At 40.5% G+C, this 21,684-nt stretch overlaps 1 protein-coding gene across 6 annotated transcripts in view; it reads right to left on the bottom strand.

Annotated features, from left to right (window-relative positions):
* OPCML (opioid binding protein/cell adhesion molecule like) overlaps nucleotides 1–21,684 on the bottom strand; it is a 1,121,617-nt gene that overhangs the window by 144,725 nt on the left and 955,208 nt on the right. The gene's annotated exons all lie outside the window — the stretch shown is intronic.

The following is a 21,684-nucleotide window of genomic DNA, read 5'->3' as shown; positions in this document are numbered from 1 at the left end:
TGGAATCTGAGCCCTAGATGAACAACCACAAGTAACGCATTGAATGCTGGGAGAAGATGAATTAGCCTTTCCCAGGAATGAGCTCTTTTATTGGCTGTCCAATGCAGAGTGATCAGCTTGAAACCACATATGTGCAAACAACAAAAACAGATTTAGCAGGATATACACAGGGCTTGCAACAAACATTTTATTTTATGAGTTATATACACAGCCCTTTTTCTGAGCTCCTTAACCTGAATTCTGTCCACTCCATGCTAAATGTTATGTGTTATTTATTGAAAGTGGATACACACACACACATACACACACACACACACACACACACACACACACACCATGGAACAACTACAATCAAATAAAAGGAGTGCACTGACTTGAGGAGTAGGGAGTGGGCAGTTGGCAGAGGGAGGGTAACTGGGAAGGAATGGTGGGAGGAAAGGAGTAAGGTAAGTGCTGTGATTCTATTTTAATTAAAAATGTTTAAATACAATATGAAAATTGTCTTTTATCCCAATAAAAATTTTAGTTAATAAGAAAGGAGACATATTTTAAAATTGACTTGGGTCATACTTGATTTTTCTCCTGGAATTTCAGCCCTACCTACAGCACTTCAAAAACATAAAATATTTTGGGCTCTGCTATAAATCATAAAATGATGAACTTTTAAAGCAATATAAAGCAATAATAATGAATGGGAAGGAACACTACTATACTCATTTTGTGAAGCCAGCATTATCCTGAGAGCAAAACTAAGATAAAAACAAAACAAAACAAAACAAACGAACAAAACAAAACAACAATATCCCTTATAAATACAGATGTAGAAGTTCTCAATAAAATTATTGAAAATAAATTTCAAAAACACATTGGGATCATACATCGTGACTACATTAACTGCATCCCAAGGATGCAAGCTTATTCAACATGGAAATTACTGAGTGATATTTAGTACACAGATCGGTTTAAGGATGTAAATTACATGATCTTCTCAATGTAGAAAAGGACTTCAATAAAGTTAAACACCCCTTCATAATAAAAGGCTTGAAAGAACTGCTGATAAAAGGTGTACGCAAGGCGGGGAACTGTGAAGAAACTGATGACATACCTACTCCATGATATGGTTAAGGTTAAGGTGTTTATTATGTATATGAGAGATAGAATTTCCAGAGGTATCTGGAAAAATCCAGAGCAGAGACAAAAAGAAGTACACTGAACATAGCCAGCAGACTAGGCACAGCCAGGGCTATCTGTGAGAGAGGGGGGAAGATTAGATGATAGAAAATATAGAGAGCACAGTGAGAATAGCAAGAGACAGGAATTGTGAGAATAGATGGGCCATAAGAAAGATGAGTAGCTGCATAGTGGAAAGCCTCTGAGGTGGAGGGAGGTTAGGGGAGAGGAATTGGTGAGAAGGACTGGGATGCCTGGGCTTTGAAATGTGCAACAGATACTTGTGATACTGAAGGAACCTGGAGGCCAGCATGCACTTTGGTATTCTGATAGGTGCCTCAGGTAGCCATGTATCCCTTCTGCCAGAAGTAGGGAAAATAAGTCCTTCTGGTAGAGGGGAACCAGTGTCCCAAATCCCCGAGGAATGCTGGCTTTAATCTAACCACCAGAAGTCCTCCTCTCGTCCATGTTGAGGTCATTTCTGGATATTTGGACTGCCTTTTGGAATTTGGGAAGCTGGAGTTTCCTTTTGACCTGACAAAAGGAACTTAGCTCATTGCAACAAAGAATATCTATGACAAATCTATAGCCAAGATCAAATGGGGGAAATCTGAGAGTATTTTCTTTAAGGATACCAACTTTGTCTACTCTTATTCAACACAGTGTCTGAAGCCTTATCTACAGCAATGGTAAAAGATAAAGAAATAAAAGGAATGCAAATAGGAAAGGAAGAAGTCAAATTACCCCTATTTGCAGATGACATGACTCTATACTTAAAGATAATAACAACTCTACCAGATATTTCTAAAGCACAATAAACACATCCTGTAAAGTAGCAAAATACAATATCCATGTACAAAATTCAATAACTTTTCTATAAACTAATAATGAACTCCCTGAGAAAGAAATGCGGAAAATAATCATATATACAATGCTTTTTAAAACCCAGCAATAAGCCTGGCCAGGGAGGTAAAGGGCTCCTACGATGAAAACTTTAAGACACTGAAGAAGGAAAGGTACTAGATGAAAAGACTTCTCGTGTTCATGCAGAGGCAAGAATTAATATTGTGATAATGGCTACATTAGTAAAAGTACCCCACAGATTCAATGCAATCCTATAAAAAAATCCCAGTGCCATCATTCACAGAGCTATAAAAATATCATAAAATCCATACTGAAACATGAAGGCTCATGAGTAGCTCGAACAGCTATCAGTAGAAATGATGCTGAAAGGATCACAGCTCACAATTTCAAATTATTCTGCATAACCATAATGCAAAACAAAATAGCAGGATACTAATACAAAAAGAAGCCTGTAGACCAGGAGAATAGATGTCCCAGAAATAAACTGTGACAGATGCTTAAATTTGGATAAAGTAGTCAAAAATGTACATTGAAGAAAAGATAGCTTTTTTGAACTAATGATGTTGGGAAGATGGGGGTCTCTGTATGGAGGAAACTGGAGTCGTATATTTCACTTTGCAGAAAAATAACTTCAAAATGGATCAAAGACTTTAATACAACACTTGAAGAGTGAAACTGCTGGAGAAAAACCTAGGAGAAACCATCCAAGATACAGGCATAAGGAGCATGGTTCTAATAGCCTAGGAAATAAACCCCGAACTTGATAAATGGGATGCAATTCAAAGCCAGCACAGCATAGGAAACACTCAGAACCATGAAGTGGAACTCTGAAGAGTGGATGAAAATCTTTGCCTACTACATACACCTGAAAGAGGATTAACATCTGGCATATATAAAGAATTTAAAATTTAAACAACAAAAATAAAGCAAACCCTTTGAATGAATAAATGAGCTAATGAGCTTCACGGTTGTCAAAAGACGAAATATAAATGTCAAAAAAAAAAAAACCATAAAAACAGTTCAGTATCTGTGGTCATCAGGAAAATGCAAATTAAAACCACTGTGAGATTCCATCCCACCTGAGCCATTACTATTATCAAGAAAATAAATAGCAGCAAATGCTGCAGTGCATTTGGTAAAAAGAATCATCATTTACTGCGGGAGGGAATATACATGCATGCAGCTACTCTACAAATCAGTATGGAGGTTCCTCACAAACTGAAAACAGAACAACTGCATTGCTTAGCTATAACACTCCAGGTTATATGCCCAAAGGACTCAAAATCCGAACACCACAGAGACCATTGACATCCATGTTCGCTGCTGTGCCATTAATAATACCCAGGAATTGACAGAAGTCTAGATATCTATTAACATATGGGTGGATAAAGAACTGCAGGACATATATGTGGTGGAAATTTTGGCAGGCATAAAAAGAATTGAAATCAGGACTGTAGGAAAGTGGATGTAACTGGACAGCATGATGCTAAGTGAAATAAGCCAAACTCAGAAAGAGAACACGTATGTATTCTCTCATACAGAAGGACTATACTTAAGTGTGCATGCATGAGTGTGTGCATGCATATGTATGTATGTATTTATGTATGTATGTATGTATGTATGTATGTATGTAAAGAAACATTTTAAAAATGTATCCATGCAAGCTTAGCTAAGGGACACCACCAAGATTTTAGAAATCTTGGTTTTTGAAGAAATGCTTTGAGACAGCAAAGGACTCACACTTTGCATGTAAAGCCTGGCTACAAGGAGGTTTTATCTCTAGGCAGCAAGTGCCTTCTTCTTGGTAATTGGGGATGCTTGGTAGATCCTGATCATCTATTCTGTCTTTAGTTAGCTGAGCTGAGCATTGAGGAGAAGCGTCTCTACAACATCAACCTCCGTGTCTACCTGTTTGAAAACTCCAATTCAAAGCTCTGTTGTTAAGGCACAGTTGTCCATCCCAGTTAACCTGCCGGATTCACAGCATTGGTTACATCACATTTTCACTTTGCAAACATTTACTAAGCGCTCTCCCGTGTTCTAAGTACAACACTAGGCACTGAGAAAATATGGACAAATAAGCTCAGTTCATGAACCGCATAGTTGGCACGAGTGCCAGGTGATGGGCACATAATGTAATGGGCCCATGAGGAAAGAGGGCTGAGATGCTTGCCAGCAGAGTAAAGCATCACAGGGCAAGTGCCACTGGGAGTCTGCAGAAGTACTCATAGAGAGCAACTTTTACTTACCTTGAAAATATCCACTCTTATTTTTTTCCGAGATAAAATCTTTCAGATGATTTGAAATAAAAGTCCCATTCAAGCAGATGAGGAAAGATCAGTAGCCACTCGCCTGTCAGGCCCCAGCTTCTATAGGACCTCCCATGCCCTCACTTGAATTTTCTCCTTTCTTCATATTTAAAAGCCCTCCGTCTTTTCATGGCTAACTTACATTCTCACCCTGTCTCCATAAACATTTTGTGACCATCTACCCAAAATTTCACTAACTTTTGAGTGGCTCATAATGCAAAACAGCAGTCATCACCACAACATAAAGCTGACCTCTGTGTGAATCATGCTACTCAGTTCTCTTTATAGCTCTTTCCAGACTATGAATTTTACAATTAAAAACACAAATGTGGCTATTAATAAACAAAAGCCCCGGATCAAAGTGGTGTCTCAAAGTCATGTAAAAGTGGTTTGGGCAGAAGCTGAGTTTTTCTCTCCTCTTTCCCATGGTTTTTGGTTCATTCATCCCTAATTCTGAGTATTTTGTTTCTCCAACCAGAACATTGGTTTCTATAAGACTGTCCCCAGGCAAAAATGACATGTTTGGACCCTAAGTGTTACCTTGTCCACATCCCTACCTACTATACAGCCTGTCTCCCAGTTGATTAGAAGGAGACATACAACCAAGGTCTCCAAAGCTTTGATGGAGATTGCCATCCCAGCTGTAGGATGACCCACAACGATGACCTCCCTTCACATTTAGTATTAAAAGAGAGAGAGAGAGAGAAGGAGAGAGAGAGAGAGAGAGAGAGAGAGAGAGAGAGAGAGAGAGAGAGAGAGAGAGAGAGAACTAAAAAGGCACAAGAAAGAAAAGGGTGAGGAAAAGCAGAGAAGAATGAAGTGAAAGGGAAGAAGAAAGAAGGGGAGAGAAGAGACGTGGGAACAAAAAGGAAGGAGGAGAGAGCGGCAGGATCCACCCCGGAATCCATCTCGGGCCCTGAAAGGAAGCAGGTCTGCAGAAAACCAAGCGATTGCTACAAGGTTATGGGTAATAATTGATGTTTTTGTGGGGCAAAAGGGAAAAGGAGGGGTTGAAGATGAAAGAAGTCAGGAGGGAGATGGGAAAGTTTTCAGGGTCACAGGATACATTTATCAGAAGCTTTTAAAGAAGTGTTTAAGAGCAGCTAAGCTGTTGCTATGGAAATAGGTAAAAGCTAATCCATTATCGGCAACCTCTGGATGCCACCAGCTTGCCGCTGGGGGGCATTCTGCTTTTTATTAGTATTTCTTTTTCATTTCGCTCTTCTATTTTTCCACCTATCCAGACACATCACTGGAATTATGAAAAACAAATTAATAAAAAGCCGCAACAAACGGAACTCGACGCGTTCAGAGATTGTATTAACACACGGGGGAACCTTCACCCTGTGTGTCAACTCCTGAAGAGAGGGGAGATTGCTTCAAAGAGATAAGGCAAAAAGAAAACAGCAATATGTGAACCCTGGAGGGATAAATGTCCTGGTCCTCCTGGAGCCACTCTCGTCCTTGACTGCCTCTCTGAAGTCTGTGTTAAACCCACAGTCTGCAGGGCGAGCCTCCTGGTTTTAAACTTGGAGCAGTTTCGGATGCACTGGAGTGCCGGAAGGAGTCACAGAACCCATTTCACAAGAACCCCTCGCTCCACCTAAGAGCTATGATTTAGCCATCGTCTCGCTCTAAAGAAAATGTATGTAAAGCCAGTATCAGTGTCATTTCTCATAAGTGCACATGTGTGAGCTATAGATTTTAATGACTGGTATTTTATACCTATGTATTTGCGAGAAATGCTAAAGATGCCAGTTTTACCAGCACTGCCATTAGCTGGCAGTCTTCCTTCGCATAGCCTTGCCTCTTTGCCTTTTCCAGATAATAGAAATTGCTCTTGAGATTTGGGATCAGCAGGTGGGACTCCCCACACAGCCAACTCTTAGACTTTGCCTACTCCCTTTCCCTTGCTTATAAATCTGCAGGCTTGACCTTCGCAGAGAATTCTTAGTAAATTATCAATAATAGAAAAAAAAAACTCAAAAACCTCAATTTTCATCCACCTCATCATTTATTTGCATTGCCTCATCACTCAAACCTGGATCTCTGAAAGCAATGCAGTCTTTTTTTTTTCCCCCTAACTTCTTAATTCAGTCACCCGCAGGTCATATCCTCTGGGCTATAATCACAGTCTAAAGTGATCGGTATCTCTCCCTTCCTCTTATCTCTGCTGCCATGATATTAATTGGGGCTGCTATCCAATTGTTGAGCTGAATTAACAACCTTCCAACTGCCTGCCCTGGGATTCTACTACCCCGTCCACCTCACTGTTGAGATAGCAGTGTTTCTAACACGGATACCTAACCACTTGATCCCCTTAGATGCTTTACTGGGATCCGACTTCCCCCGCATCCTTTGGCTTGTTGCTCTTCGGCATCTGCCTGTCTGTAGGATGATACTGTATCTGTGCGGGCCTGAGCTGCATATGACTTGCCCTCCCCTCCAAGTGCCAGGTCTTACTTATATGCATGGGTGCTAGGTTAGTGCAAATTACAATATAGATGAGCAATTCAGCACTTGCTTTTGCCACTTGTAGGCATTTCTGACCTCGGTTTGTAAGAGAAGTCAAAGCCAAGCTGATACCCACAGCCTGAGAAAATCCTTCACACTCAGGCTTCCACTGTAAAATGAATTTATGCCCCCCCCCTTAATCTCTTCTGTGGATTTAAATTCTGAATCATGAGCTCACTTAGAAAGAGACGTAACTGCTCAACACCACATGTAGCTCAGTGGCCAATGGCAGCATGGGCAAACAGGACTGTGGGCAAACAAATATATCTATTGACATTAAACTGTAAAACCAATTCGGTTCTATTTTGCAGCAGATTTGCCTGGAAATTACTCAACTGTAGAGTTACCGGGCTGGTGTTCATCCAGCCACACATCAGAAGTTCCTCCGCAGAAACAGAGTGACCAAGGGATCACGCATGGATTCGGTAACACCGGAAGCCTCCGGAGTGAAAGATGATGCTTAAAGGACTTTGCAGTAAATTCCCTTCTCCTATGATCATGCATGACTGGGTATGTGGAATGCGCTGTAATATGTGCTCTTGTTTAACTGTAGATGGCTTGTTTAACTGTAGACACCATGTCTCTAAGGATTAAATAACTGAAGTCCTGGAAATGAATAATTTTAGGGCAAGGTCTGTAATTACTCAGAGCTCCCTAAGATGTAGTAGGGCAAGTAGATGTTCTCCACCACACACTTTAGAAACTAAGGCTCCCTGAAAAGAGGAAAGGCTAGTGTGAAAACCTCAGGGGTAGGGCCAAGGGGGAATCATTGTGTTGAAATTAGGGAGCCACAGGTGACTGGTTCTTGGTGTCTGGAAGGGCATCTGCAGGCCAAGCTGAAGATCTGCCGCTCCAATGCTCAAGAACGATCCCAAATGAGCTCTGCATAGAACTGCAAGGTGGAAGATGAGGGCTAGGATCAGAACCTCATGGCCCTCCTGTATCTTGTTCCTAGAGAGCTCCGAGCTCAAGATTCTTTTATCTGTTTGATAGCCAGGGTGCTTAAGGACCTAATAAAGAAGAATTAATGAACATGGGAGGACAAACTATGAACCAAAAAGCAGAGATTTTTCATGGGGAGCCTTCTGGCAGTTAGTCAAGTAGCTATCTGAGAGACCTGTGGGCTGGTAAGCAAGCTTCTTTGTTGGCTAGTAATTTGACTCAGGCTGGACAAATTTAAGCGGGTTGGCTAACATTAAGAGAGCTGCAAATGTCATAAGTGGCAGTGGTAACACTGGACATTTTCTGAAGCTTCCACATGTGTAGAGTCAAAAGTTGCTGGAACTTTAAAAAGGCTATTTGTCCTGTGCCTCATGTTTTGGACACTATTTACTTTGCTGCTTTTCAAAGGAAACAGAAAATGCCCCCTCTGCTGCTCCCTTGCAGGCAGCCCTCCTTTTGCTGGTCACAACTAGCTTTTTTCCTATTAAGATAAAGGCTTACATGATTCCCAACTTTTAAGTCATTTTTTGCTATTTGTTTGATCCCCCCCGCCCCACTCCCAGAGAGGTTTCATATAGCCTAGGCTCGCCTGGAACTCACTATAATCCCCCTCCTACCCCCCTCCCCCAACAGACAGGTCTCATATAGCCCAGGCTTGCCTGGAACCCACTATGTACCTGAGGATAACCCTGAACTCCTGATTCTCTTGCTTTCACCTTCCAGTGCTGGGATGACAGGTATGTTCCACCGTGCCCAGCTCTGTAACTTGGAGGCATTATACTAGTCATCTGGGACATGTGTCACTGCCCCTGCCCATCTCCAGCAATAAGACTTACATTTTCAAAGCCAGTTGCTACCAGGGTGCTAGTTGGCATCTAAAGCATTCATTGAAGATTGTCACTGTAAGTGAGAATAAAAGAGATATGTGTGCCTGGGTATTGGGAGGTGTCATATCTAGCCCCCCGTGGATCAGTGATGGGTTTTAACTTTTTTTGCCTTTGTTCTAGGGAAAAAGTGTTTCAATGGGACAGGATTTATATCAGAGTGATACATGTTTTAGAACTAGAGAAAGGTGTGACCGTATAAAATTTTTTTTCTTAACTTTATTTTTGAAGAAGCACAAAGTTATGAGGGTTGTGGGGTGATCTGAGAGTAGAGTGGGGGAGTAATAGAGGAATATAATAAAAATACCTTATATATGGATTAAATTCTTAAAGAATAAATAAAATATATTTAAATAGTTAATTATTTAGCTTGTGGATTTTGGCTCAATAAACCATCTTTTTTTTTTTTTTTAAGTCACCTTCTCCAGGGACCTGCTGGGATTAAACTCATTCACTAAGGACCTTTGCTTTGTACTTCATTAGACCTTCATATGGGAGTCTGAGGAAGAAAGTTTCACCAGTTTCTTTGAAAGCAGCTATTAGGAGCTTTTTCCATTACGGTAAAACTATCCTGAGTTGGCATTTTCAATAGCAATGAAACTTGCTGGAGATGGAAGAGCTAGTGCATGTTCTTCTTCCAAACTGTTGCCATAGCTACAAGTGCTGCTGTGACCCACTAGTGATAGCCTGGGTGAGCAGGTTTCGATGGGAACAACTACATATGACAAGGAGGATCTAGTGTCCAGTGCCTGAGAACTATCACTCACTGGTTCCTCTCACTGAAGCACAGGAATGCAAAACAACTCAAGACGCCATCTTCCTACAGTGGTCCCTAACCTAGCCACACTTGCCATTGAAACATTGGCTTATGCCAATATACTCTCCATCTCTTCCTTATCTCTCCAGTGAAATGTCTCAAAGATGTGGCTCTTGCCATCTTGGTGTCCATGGACGGATGAGAAACTCTTAAACCAAATAGGGAGATGAAGCCCTTTCAACACCATGCTTTCACTAGCATCACCTCACAGGGATGCTTGGTGATGTTTTCCCCACTGACATTGTCAATTCTCCACAAGCAGAGATGAAATCTAATGCTTGTAAGTCTCTCCACGATTTTCCCTATGCAAGAAGTGATTTCTGTGGAAATTGCTCACTGACTAAAGAGTGGAGGGTGGCCCTTTGGGAGCACAGTATAAACTGACTCCACCAAGGAGGTAAGCCTACTGTGCCCCCTAAGGTTCTTTAATGATTGTGGCAGACACTTAGAAACAGGCTCCTGACATGATGGGATGCGAAGGCATTCATTTGCACTGCTCCGGAGGGAATTTTATCCTGTGTGCTTGTGTGATGCTCTTCTCAGTGTTAACGGCAAACAGCAGGCTGGTCTCTGCATTTGTGTTTTATGTGCCAGGATAAACATCCCGGGAAAGCCCAGTAGGTTTCACAGCCCTGGTGACCCCAAAAAAGTCTGCAGAGTGACATGGACAAGATATACCCAACTCAGTAAACAGCCTAGAGCTGGACTTGGTCTTGCCATCTGTTACCTTCTCTTTCTTCTCCTATGGAAAAGAAAAAAAAAACAATGGCAACAGGTAATCTTACCAAATTTTAGGTTGCAGTAAGGCTACTTTGGAAGTCTGTAAGTGAAAATGTTTTAAGATGTCGAATTCTTCTGTTATTAAGTCATCCTGGAAATATCTCCACAAAAGTGTCAGAACTACCCCCTTGAAAACTAGAAACACAAAGCTTTACTGAGGCATTTTTCCAATAAACAGTTATGCTCCATAGGAACCTGACGGGAGACATCCTTGCTAACTGGCCAGACCTCACTGTCCTCCTGTTATCTCTTCCCAATACTGTCAAAGGTCCCAACCAAGCCTGACTTTTCAACTCTGTTCCCCTGACATGTGCCTTTAAAATACACTGATGATGCAGCATATGGCAGCATGTGCCTATAATTCTAACCTTGGAAGGATGAGACAGGAAAGTTGTGAATTTGAGGCCAAACTAGGCTACACAGTAAGATTTTTGTCTCATATGCTAAAGGAAATAATTACATAAGTAACTAAAATATGATACATAACATTGACAAATAACATCTGTGAGTGACTTCGCAGCAATTTACCACCATAGAGCACATACTCGGATGTTGATTTAGGGATGATGTGTCCTCCAGTCCTTGGCTCTCATGTTGGCCCCCACTAAATTAATGAGCCCCCACAGAAAGCAGCATCTGTAATGTCTACTCACCAATTCCTGTCTGTTATAGCCCCACTTGGACCTGATTAGGACTCAACCATGTGCCAGGTGTGGCAGTGTCTGCTACACAAACATCCTGGTACCATCCAGACCATGTCAGTGATTCTGAGGGACATTTCACAAAGCACACATGCAAGTGAGTTGTATTTAGTTCTCTAAACATGCAGTTGCCCAAGGTGACTTCTATTGATGCCTTTGATCATACTGTCTAGACAAATTTAATAATTCTATCCCTTAACATCTCTCTTGTTGATCTGTCTAGTTAACATGTTTTAAGCCCCAAATTTTGGCTTAACATGGTATCAAAACAATAGGTGGAATAACCACATGAAGTGTAAAGTTATATGTTAATAACCTGGCACAATGATCAAACAAACAAACAAACAAACAAACAAATCAGTCTCCTTTGTCAATCCAGTGGGTATTAACCTTCCTAACATTGCAACCCTTTAACATAGTCCCTCATATTGTGGTGATCTTCAATTATCAAATGATTTCATTGCTACTTCATAACTGTAAATTTGCTACTGTTATGAATCATTATTTAAACATCTGTGTTTTCCAATGGTCTTAGGCAACCCCTGTGAAAGGGGCGTTTGATCCACCAGAGGGGTTGAGACCCACAGGATGAGAATCACTGGTTTAATCATTTGGTAAAACCTAGGTTCCAAATTCACCCCACAATGTCACCACTATATAATCAAAAAAACTGTAGTCACCCATTGTAAGTGTCGAGATTTGAATTCCTCTGTCTCAGCACAGCAAAGAGTAAGAAGGTATCTGGGCAGTATTTGTTAGAAGCTTGCTCTCCTCAGCAATGTTCTTTTTTACAGGTGTTTTGGCCTGAATCGCCCTAATTATACATCAAGTCAGGAGGACAGCTAGAAAACGCTACTTGTTAATAGGTAAATTCACCGGGTTAAAATGTTCCATGTTATCACAGAGATCTGAGATACAGTCTCACGTGGGAATGTGTGAACTATTACAGTCATTATTCGACTTATGACAGGAAGTTTTTGTTGAGTGCTTGTCCAAGGCATTGTGGTAAGGTTGAGTAAAAGGGTAAGAAGGGTGCCCTGGGGACATGTGGGTGTTGCTGCTTACTGCCACCGGACACTCTCTCAGATTATTGCTGTGAGGTGTCCTCACACAGCTTTGCTGCAGGGCTTAAGGAGCACCATGGAAGAAAATATAAAAGTGGTGAGGGTGTAGGGGTGGTTTTAGGTTTTCTGGGGCTTACTGTTGTTGTGACAGACCTGACTTGCTTGGAGGAGGATTGCTAAAGGACTTTGGAACTTTGGGCTAAAAAAGCCATTGAATGTTGAGACTTCAGTGGGCTGTTCTGTTGGAGCTTGGAAGAGAAGCTTGTTGAGAACAGTGAGGAAGATGGAGACCTAGCTTATGAAGTTTCAGGGAGAAATTTAAAGAGTCTATTGGGACCATTTGTAATTTTGAATTAAGATTCTGTTGTTCTGGTCAGCTAGGGCTGAAGAGTCAGCCGTGACTAACAAGAGGCCAGCACCATGGAAGTGAACCCTTTAATTACAGGGACAATTGGGTGAATATCTGTGAGTTCAAGGTCAGCCTAGTCTACAAAGCAAGCCAGTAAGCAGCCCTCCTCCTTGGCTTCTTCCTCAGCTCCTGCCTTCGGGATCCTGCCCTATTTGAGTTCCTGTCCTGACTTCCTTCTGTAACAAATAATGCTGAGTCAATGTAAGTCAAATAAACTCTTGTCTCCCCAACTTGCTTTTTGGTCATGGTGTTCTGCTGTAACAATAGAAAACCTGACTAACACAGATGTTGAAACAAACAGGATGAGATGCACAAAGACAAAAAGCGTCATAGGAGGGAAAGTGTGGTAGTGATGTGGGAAACTGCATGAGAAATAGTAAAAGGTGTTCGATGAAGACAACATCACTGCTACAGAAGCTGTGTGAGGTAGACCCCAGAGAAACAGGACAGCAAGGAGCACACTGCACCTGCACCAATGAGCCATAGTTTCTGGAAAGAGTTTAAAATGAAAAAAAAAAAGGCTTCTAAAATATGAGTGTAGTGGGCTAGCAAGATGCTTTTGCCTCCAAGCTACTTGGCTAGTAAGCATGAACATCTGAGTTTGATCTGCAGAAACCAGACACACACACACACACACACACACACACACACACACACACACACACACACATTAGAACAAAGTGGATAGCGTTTGTAACCACTGGAGAAGTAGAGACAGGCTTCCTGGTCAGGCAGCTTAAGAATCAAAAGAGCTTCAAGAATAGACCAGGGCCTGGCACACAGTTGGGACCCAGGGAGTTCTCTCACAGCATCTATTGGCTCACCACATCTTTCTTTTATCCATGGTAAGAATGCTTTTTACCCCTTTCAGACCACATGCTGAAAAGTGTTGGTGGCTAACAGCAATTGGAATTGGGTTGCTGCCCATCCATGAAGATTGTTGACCTGTTATTTTAGCTCTGACTTCAAATTCTTCAAAGGAAAGAAGTCAGAGATGTCACATAGAGCAGGAGGCAACTATTGTCCCCTAAACTGTGATTGTGGGATAAATATAAGGAAGGAAACATGGTTTATCAAATAACTGTCAGATAGCATTTTGTGGAGACGGTGGCTTTGCACTGGGCATCTGGGTCCAACACACCCAACCAATGTAGAGTTTCATTACAGTGACTGAGCCTCCATCAGTTGCAGGAGGTTCTATTAAGTAGTTGACTAGATGATGTCCTCAACTGTAAGCAGTTCAATTGTCTTCCATGTCTTACTTGTTTCTCTCAAAATGTCTGCTCATACCACACCATTGTCTAGAACATTCTCAGAGTATACTCTGCCTGTGGGAACTGGCCAACTGACAGACTGTAGTCTGCTTTGCTCTTCTAGGCTCAGATAAACTGTCTGACAAAATTGACCTCAGGAAGTTTCCATTTTTTACATAACCATGTCATAAGGCAGAGAGATTAGGGACCTGCATGAGGAATGGGGTATTGGTTACAAAGGAAGGAAACAGGGCAGGTGAGTGACATCTTGTTTTGGGTCTACTATTGGAAACCACACATTGTTGAATATGGTTATGACTTGTATCCTAAAGCTCACCACAATTGCTAGCAGGGAGGCCAGGTCATAAAAGACTTGAAGAATATTTTTAAAGGAATAGCTTTTAATCTTGGGGGCAATGAAATACCATTGAGGGAGCAGGGCTGGGTAATACTTTGATTTTCTTTTAAATGTTAGCTCTAGTAGATTTAGTCTGAAGTATCATTTAGAACAGTATTCCTGCCAGGGGACTGAGTGGGTATAGAAGGCGCTTAAATAAAGCTGGAGTGTCACAGGAAAGCCCTGGAGACTAAAGTCCTTAGAAAAGCCTGGTACTATGAACCACCTTGCATGTCACTTGATGTTGATCATGTGTGTGATCCGAAGGCAAAGCCTGCGAAAACAGCATGACTAGGAATATGGGTTAGAGTGGCCAGCTGTAAGCACCACCAAGGGAGCACCACCAGTATGAGCACCATCAAGGGAGATGGAGCCCTGGACAGAATAGGAAGGACTGGCTACAATCCCCCTGCATAGCTTCCCAGTTTTACTCTGCAGGTGCAAATGCCTGAGTGTTAGGAGGTATAACAGGTAAATAATCTAGGGCCAACAGCAAATTTAGGCCATTCATTTCACTGTAAAGAATGGGTCCTCTGGAACTCAAGTGTGATGCGTGGACATCCTCCTTCTGTGAAGATGTTTACTGCAAGTTACTAGTAGAAGGAAAAACATCTAGAAGATAGAAGCAACTTAAGGCTTTTGATGTAAGCTTAGAGTCCAATTAAATAAATTGTCCATCTGGGGTAGAATCTGTGTATAATGTGTACTCCACTGAATAGAATGCCCCAAAATAGAAAAAGTAAATTAAACAACTGAAGTTACTCAGAAAATAACTGAAGAGATTTTAAAAGCAGAGAAATTCCCAAAGAGTATATAGGATGAATTGTGCCCCCACCCCTCCTCCTATCCATTTCTCGAAGTTTTAATCAGAAACTCAGAATGATGTTTAGAGATAACTTTGCTTCGGTTTGTAATTTAAACAGCAAGTAAGGTTAAGATGAGGCCCTAGGGTAGTTCTAATGCAGCAAAGCAAGTGTCTTTACAAGAAGAGGAGATTCAAGTCAGGCCTAATGGTACATGCCTGGCTTTAATCTCAGCCTTTCAGGAGGCAGAAGCAGGAGGAGCAAAAGTCCAAAGCCTGGGAGGTTGACATGGTTCATGGGCCTGGGAATATGAGGTCAAGATCCCCAGCTCCCACAAGGTGGCAAAAGACAACCAGCTGCAGAGATTGCCCTCTGAGCTACACAGGGGTGGTGTAGCAAGGTGCACCTGCACATGCCCACTGAGATAAATGAATGAATAAGTAAATGAGTTCCACCCTGCTTGGACTATAAAATAAGTTTAAGAGTTGAATGGGGAAATTAGTGAGATACTATCTAAATGTAGAAACTGAAAAGCGGGCTGGATACAGTCTACAGGGTGTGCGAGGCCTTAGACTGAATTTTAAGTACTGTAGAAACCAAAACAGACCCAAAGAAAGAACAACAAAAAAATAAACAAAAAACAAAAGAAATCAAAGAAACAAACAAAAACCAAAGAGATGAGGGCAAAGGGCACACGGAAGGAAGGTGAAGGGTATCCTGGGTGACAACAGAGCACAGTGTTCTTTGAGATCTGCCAAGGAGAAGCTGAGGAGAAACCCACTTCCCAGACTTGGAGAGTGTAACATACACTATGTAAGGGAAACATTGGTGTTGCCATCCAAGAGAATATATACACATGGAAAAAGAGAAGGGCCTATCTATCACAAAGGAGGCGGAGGTTCTTGAAGGGAAACAGAAATTAAGGGAGAGAAATTACTTGAGGAGAAAATGGCTTAGTCTTTTCTACAAAAGAAAAACCCAGCAGTCCTCAAGGTAATGGGTTAGAGGACAAGAGACAAGGATCAGACACTGAATTCTGAACCAGAAAAGTAAAACATTATTAAGTGCGAATACATTTCTAGAGGTGATGAGAATCAGAGAATTTGCAGGATATCAGAGATGAAGAGAAAAGCATAAAAGCTACTAGAGAGAAAATAGACTTCCTACAAAGAAATGGCAATCAACTGACCCTTTGGGAACAGCCAGACACCACAAAACGATGGGCCATTACAACTGTGGCTCACAAGAGAACCTTCCAATTCTCTGGCCCACTGAAGGATCCCTAAAGTGGGAGAGCAAAATAAAAGGGTGAGAGACAGAAAGAGAAAGCAGATCCTGTGAAACAGCCACAACATATCAAATCACGGTGAAAGAAGCAGGATGCCAGAAGCCGGGGTACAACAGAAAATCCTGAAAACACAATTGAATCTAAATATTGATTATAGCCATGATTGTATTTCACTTTAGAGATATCTGTGTCCAACTTCATAGATGTGGGAGTTGGCTAACTGTTCTCCATAGGGCAAACTGGGCCTTCCCTTTGTTTCCACAAATAAAGTTTTATTGAAACATAGCAGCATTCATTCATCTTACAATCTGTTGTTTATGACTATTTTCATCCTACAATGCCAAGCTATGTGCAGATGGAACCCTATGCCACTTAATACTTAAAATACTTATTGGCTAGTTGTACACAGAAGCAAATTTTGACCTCTGCTCTAGACCACAGTGGTATAGACATATATGAGATTATGAGAAGGGAAATTCTGAGAAGAATGGATACAGGGGCATGAAAGCTTACAGAGGACCTTAACCTTTAAGGAAACATGGACTTCTGTTTTCTTTAATGTCACTAAAGACATAGCTCTATTGATGCCTGCATATTCTCTCTCTCTCTCTCTCTCTCTCTCTCTCTCTCTCTCTCTCTCTCTCTCTCTCTCTGTGTGTGTGTGTGTGTGTGTGTGTGTGTGTGTGTGTGTGTGTGTGTGTGTGTGTGTTCTTAAACAACAGCAGCAACAGTACAGTCTTGCTGTGTAACCCAGACTGGTCCCAAATTCACCATCTTCTTGCCATAGTCGCTAAAGTTCTAATAAAGTTCTAAGTGTGAGCACTATGTCCAGCCCTTCTGAAATGTAGGTAGGCATGAAAATAGGAGGGATAAATCACATTATTGTTATTTTTAAGATTTAGATGTTATTTTGTATGTACACTAGTGTGCGTCTCTGTATGTATTATTTTATGTAGTGCAGCTGTCTGCAGAGGCCAGAAGAGTGTGTCAGATCTCCTGGAGCCGAAGTTATAGGCAGTTGTGAGCCACCAGGTATGGGTGCTGGAAACTGAACACAAGTCCTCTACAAAAGCGTCAAGCGCATCAAGTGCCCTTAACTATCTCTCCAAACCTGATGGTGTTATTCTTAAACCAGTAAAGTTTAAAAGCTGGAATGAGAATTAAAATACCCTGAAAGACTGTCTATTTTTATGGCAGTTTTTTTTAACTTAAATTTTGTTTTGTATGACATAACTATAGTTACTTCTGGCTTCTGTTGTAAAGGGCTCTCTTTTTCTACTCACTCACTTTCAGCCTCTGTCCTTAATAGCCTACTGTTTGCTTAGGAGTTGTGGGGTAGTTTTTTTTTTTTTAATCCTTAACTCTACAAAGTATATTTTGATTAGTGAGCTCAATCCATGTAGATTTAAATAATTGCTGCTGGTGACATATTTACAGTGCAGTCTCCTGATTTGTTCTCTGTATTTTTCCGTTCATTATCCTGCGGGATGTTCTTATTTTGTTCTGTTGATACGCTCGCTTCTTTTCTGATTATCTTCCATGTAAGTTCTATGGATTTAACCTTATTCCCTTTGGTGCTTACATAAGATATCTTATAGCATAACAGTTTAACTTATGCTGATAATAATTTACCTCCAAGCCCATACAGAACCCTAATGCATTAACTCCCCTCCTCTTTTATATTGCTGTCAAAATCTACATTTCTCCATGTTTTGCCATAATTAGTTTTATAGCTTTGCCTTTTAACTTTATGTTTAAGTTATATTGATTTACCCACCTCTGTTAAGATAATTAGTATTTTGTCCTCATAGGCCGATCAGTTTATATATATTCTGACAATGAATTCCATAGTTTCTTATACATCTTGGTGCTAGTTGGTGTGTGTCCTTTAAGTCAACTTTAAGAACATTTTTAGCACCTTTTGGTTGCCTCTGCCTTTTTTGGAAAACAGTTTTCTCAGGTATACTGATGTTAACTGACAGGCTGTTTGCCCCACACACTTTGAATACATTATCTTTCTCCCTTATGGCCTGTAAAGTTTCTAATGAAAACCCACTCATCACCACAATGGAATTTCCCTTGCCTCTGAGCACGGACTTTTTTTTTTCATTGCAGTTTCAGGTCTAACTCTGTCTTTGATTTTTGACAAATTGATTACAGAGTGTCTAATGGGGTTCTCGATGGTTGAGTATATTTCTTTAAGAGTAGCCTTATTGGGTTTTGATTCCACTGAGTGTTCCGGAGTGGGAGTTCTACAGTTATTTATTTATTTATTTATTTATTTATTTTGCAGCTTTCAGGTCTCCTCTTTTCTTTTGAACCCCTACAGGCCACTCACTGGAGCCCTTACTTGTAGACTCCAAGTCCCTAAGTGATCTTTACTCCTCTTTCAATAGATTTTTCAGTTTTATTGTTTTTTTCATGTTCTTAACTTCTATTCATGTTTTAAAATTATGTTGTAAGTCTTAGCTTAAATTCTCATTTTGTTCACCTATTATTCTATTGACAATGGGTGACAACTATTTTATGCATAAACAACTACTTTATGAATAAATAATAATTTATTCATATTATATCTTGATTGTTACACCCTCGCTTGTATTCTTCCATCCCACTCTCCCTTTCTCTTCTCTCCTATTCCCTTCTTCTAGTTCTCTGATGGGGCGGGGGCTCCTCCCCTACCATCTGATCCAAGCCTATCAGCCTGCATCCTCATCCTCTGTGGCCCACAAGACTATCCTACCAAGAGGAATTGATCAAATCAAGGGTCCATATCAAAGGTAGTCCCTGAACTTACTAGGGGATCTGTGTGGACAATGAGCTGACCATCAGCTACATCTGAACAGGGGTCTAGGTTCTCTGCATGCATTGTCCTTGGTTGGTGTGTCATTTTGTACAGGAACCCTGGACTCAGATTTGTTGGCTTTGATGGTCTCCGTGTGGCGCTCCTGTACCCTCTGGGTCCTTATATGCCCCCCTACTCTTCCACAGGATTCTCCATGCTATGCTCAGAGTTTGATTGTGAGTCTTAGCATCTATTTTGATCCGGTGCTGTGTCTAGTCTTTCAGAGAGCATCTATGTTGTGTTAATATCCACTTATAAGTGATTATATATAATGTGTGTCTCTCTGGGTCTGAGTTACATCACTCAGGATAACCTTTCCTACATCCCTCCATTTATCTGCAACAACATTTTTTTTATCTTTTCTTTCCTTGAGGGACATCTAGGTTATTTCCAGATTCTGGTTATTATGAGTAAGGTTCTATGAACTATAGTTGAGCAAATGTCCTTGTTGTAAGGTGGAGCATCTTTCAGGTATATGCCCAGGAGTGGTATAGCTGGGTCTTGAGATAAAACTATTCCCAGGTTTTCTGTTTTGTTTTGTTTTTTTTGAAAAAGTGTAGATTGATTGCCAAAGTGGTGCAGGTTTGGATTCCCACTAGCAACAGAGGAGTGTTTCACTTTCTCCACATTCTTGCCTGCACATGCTGTCCCTTGAGTTTTTTTTATCTTAGCCATACCTACTTGTATAAAATGGAATCTCAGAGTCATTTTGATTTGCATTTCCCTGGTGTTTAAGGACACTGAACATTTCTTTAAGTGCTTTACAGTCATTTGATAGTCCTCTGTTGAGAATTCTCTGTTTAGCTCTGGACCCTATTTTTTAATTGGATTATTTGGTTTGTTGGTGTATAATTTCTTGAGTTCTTTATATATTTTGGATATTAGCTCTGTGTTGGATGTTGGGTTGGTGAAGATCTTTTTGCAGTTTGTGGGCTACCATTTTGTTCTGCTAACAATGACATTATTATCTTCACCATCAATAGACTCAACTTTCCAATAAAAAAAAACAAAGACTAACAGGATGGATACGTAAACCTCACCCAAAATTCTGCTGCATACAAAAATCACACCTCATTCACAAAGATAGACATTACCTGAGGGTAAAAAAGGCTGAAAGAAGGTCTTCCAAGCAAACAGAATCAAGAAGCCAGCTGGAGTAGCCATTCTAATATCCAATAAAATAGACTTTCAACCAAAATTAATCAAAAGAGATGAAGAAGGAACTTCATACTCATCAAAGTAAAATTCAACCAAGATGACATTGCAATTCTGACTATCTATGCCCCAAATACAAGGGCAATCACATTTGTATACGAAACATTAATAAAGCTTAAATCACATACGAATGTCCACATATGAATCGAGGAAGACTTCAACACCTCACTTTCACCAAAGGACAGATCAGCGAAACAGAACCTAAACTGAGAAATAATGACACTAACAGATGTCATGAATCAAAAGAACCTAACAGATATCTACAGAACTTTTCACCCAAACATAAAAGATTATATCTTCTTCTTAGCACCTCAAGGAACCTTTTCCAAAATTGATCACATACTAGGTCACAAAGCAGAACTTAACAGATACAAGAAGATTAAAATAATGCCTTGTATCCTATCAGACCACCATGGACTAAAGCTGTACCTCAACAACAATAGAAATAACAAAAGTCTACACACACATGGGAACTGAACAACTCTTTGCTCAATGACAAACTGGGTCATGGAAAAAATAAAGAAATAAATTAGAGACTTCCAAAAATTCAATGAAAATGAAGGTACAACATACACAAATTTTTGAGACACAATGAAAGCTGTGCTAAGAGGAAAGAACATAGTACTAACAGCCTTAATAAAAAGGTGAGAAACATTTCATATATGCAACTTAACAGCACACCTGAAAGCTCTATAGGGAAAAAAGAAGTAGACACACCCAAGAGAAGTAGACAGCTGGAAATAATCAAACTCGGGGCGGGCTGAAATCAATAAATTATAAACAAAGAAAACGATTCAAAGAATCAACAAAACCAAGAGTTGGTTCTTTGAGAAAACCCACATTATGCATATTTATTGTAACTATTTTGAATTTTCTGTCAATAAAGAATATAATTTTGCTTTCTTAGAGCAATTTGTAGAGATTCATCATGTTTCTTTATTCGATTTTTTTTTTTTTGCTTGACTTCTCAGTTTTCTTTCTTTGAACCCAAGATTGGAAGATTGGTTTTAGCACCCATGTCTGGCTATTCAGAATTTACTATAATCTCAGCTCTAGAGTACTTGCTGCCTCTGATGTCTCAGGTCATGTGCACTCATGCACACACACACACACACACACACACACACACACACACACACACACACTTAAAATCAATATTTAAATAAAATAAATAATAGAAAATCTTTTTTTTTATGTCCAACAGATTGTTCTGTATAGAAACACAGGTAGAGAATCCATTGGCCAAACACACTGGCAACTTAATATTGGTATTCTAATCTGTCTTATAAAAGGGATTTTTATCTAATATCTAAGTCTTATTCATGCACGAGTGACTCTCCGGTTTGCATCTCTGGGCTTTCAACAATGAATTAATTACACTAGCTTTTATATACACATGCCCAGCCCACTTGGCTTGCACTGTGATGGT

The sequence above is a fragment of the Acomys minous genome (genome assembly GCF_964271855.1).
Source record: "Acomys minous genome assembly, chromosome: 5".
In the NCBI taxonomy this organism is placed as follows: Eukaryota; Metazoa; Chordata; class Mammalia; order Rodentia; family Muridae; genus Acomys; species Acomys minous.
Note: the sequence above shows the minus strand (reverse complement) of the source record. Positions and strands in the feature narration are given on the sequence as shown.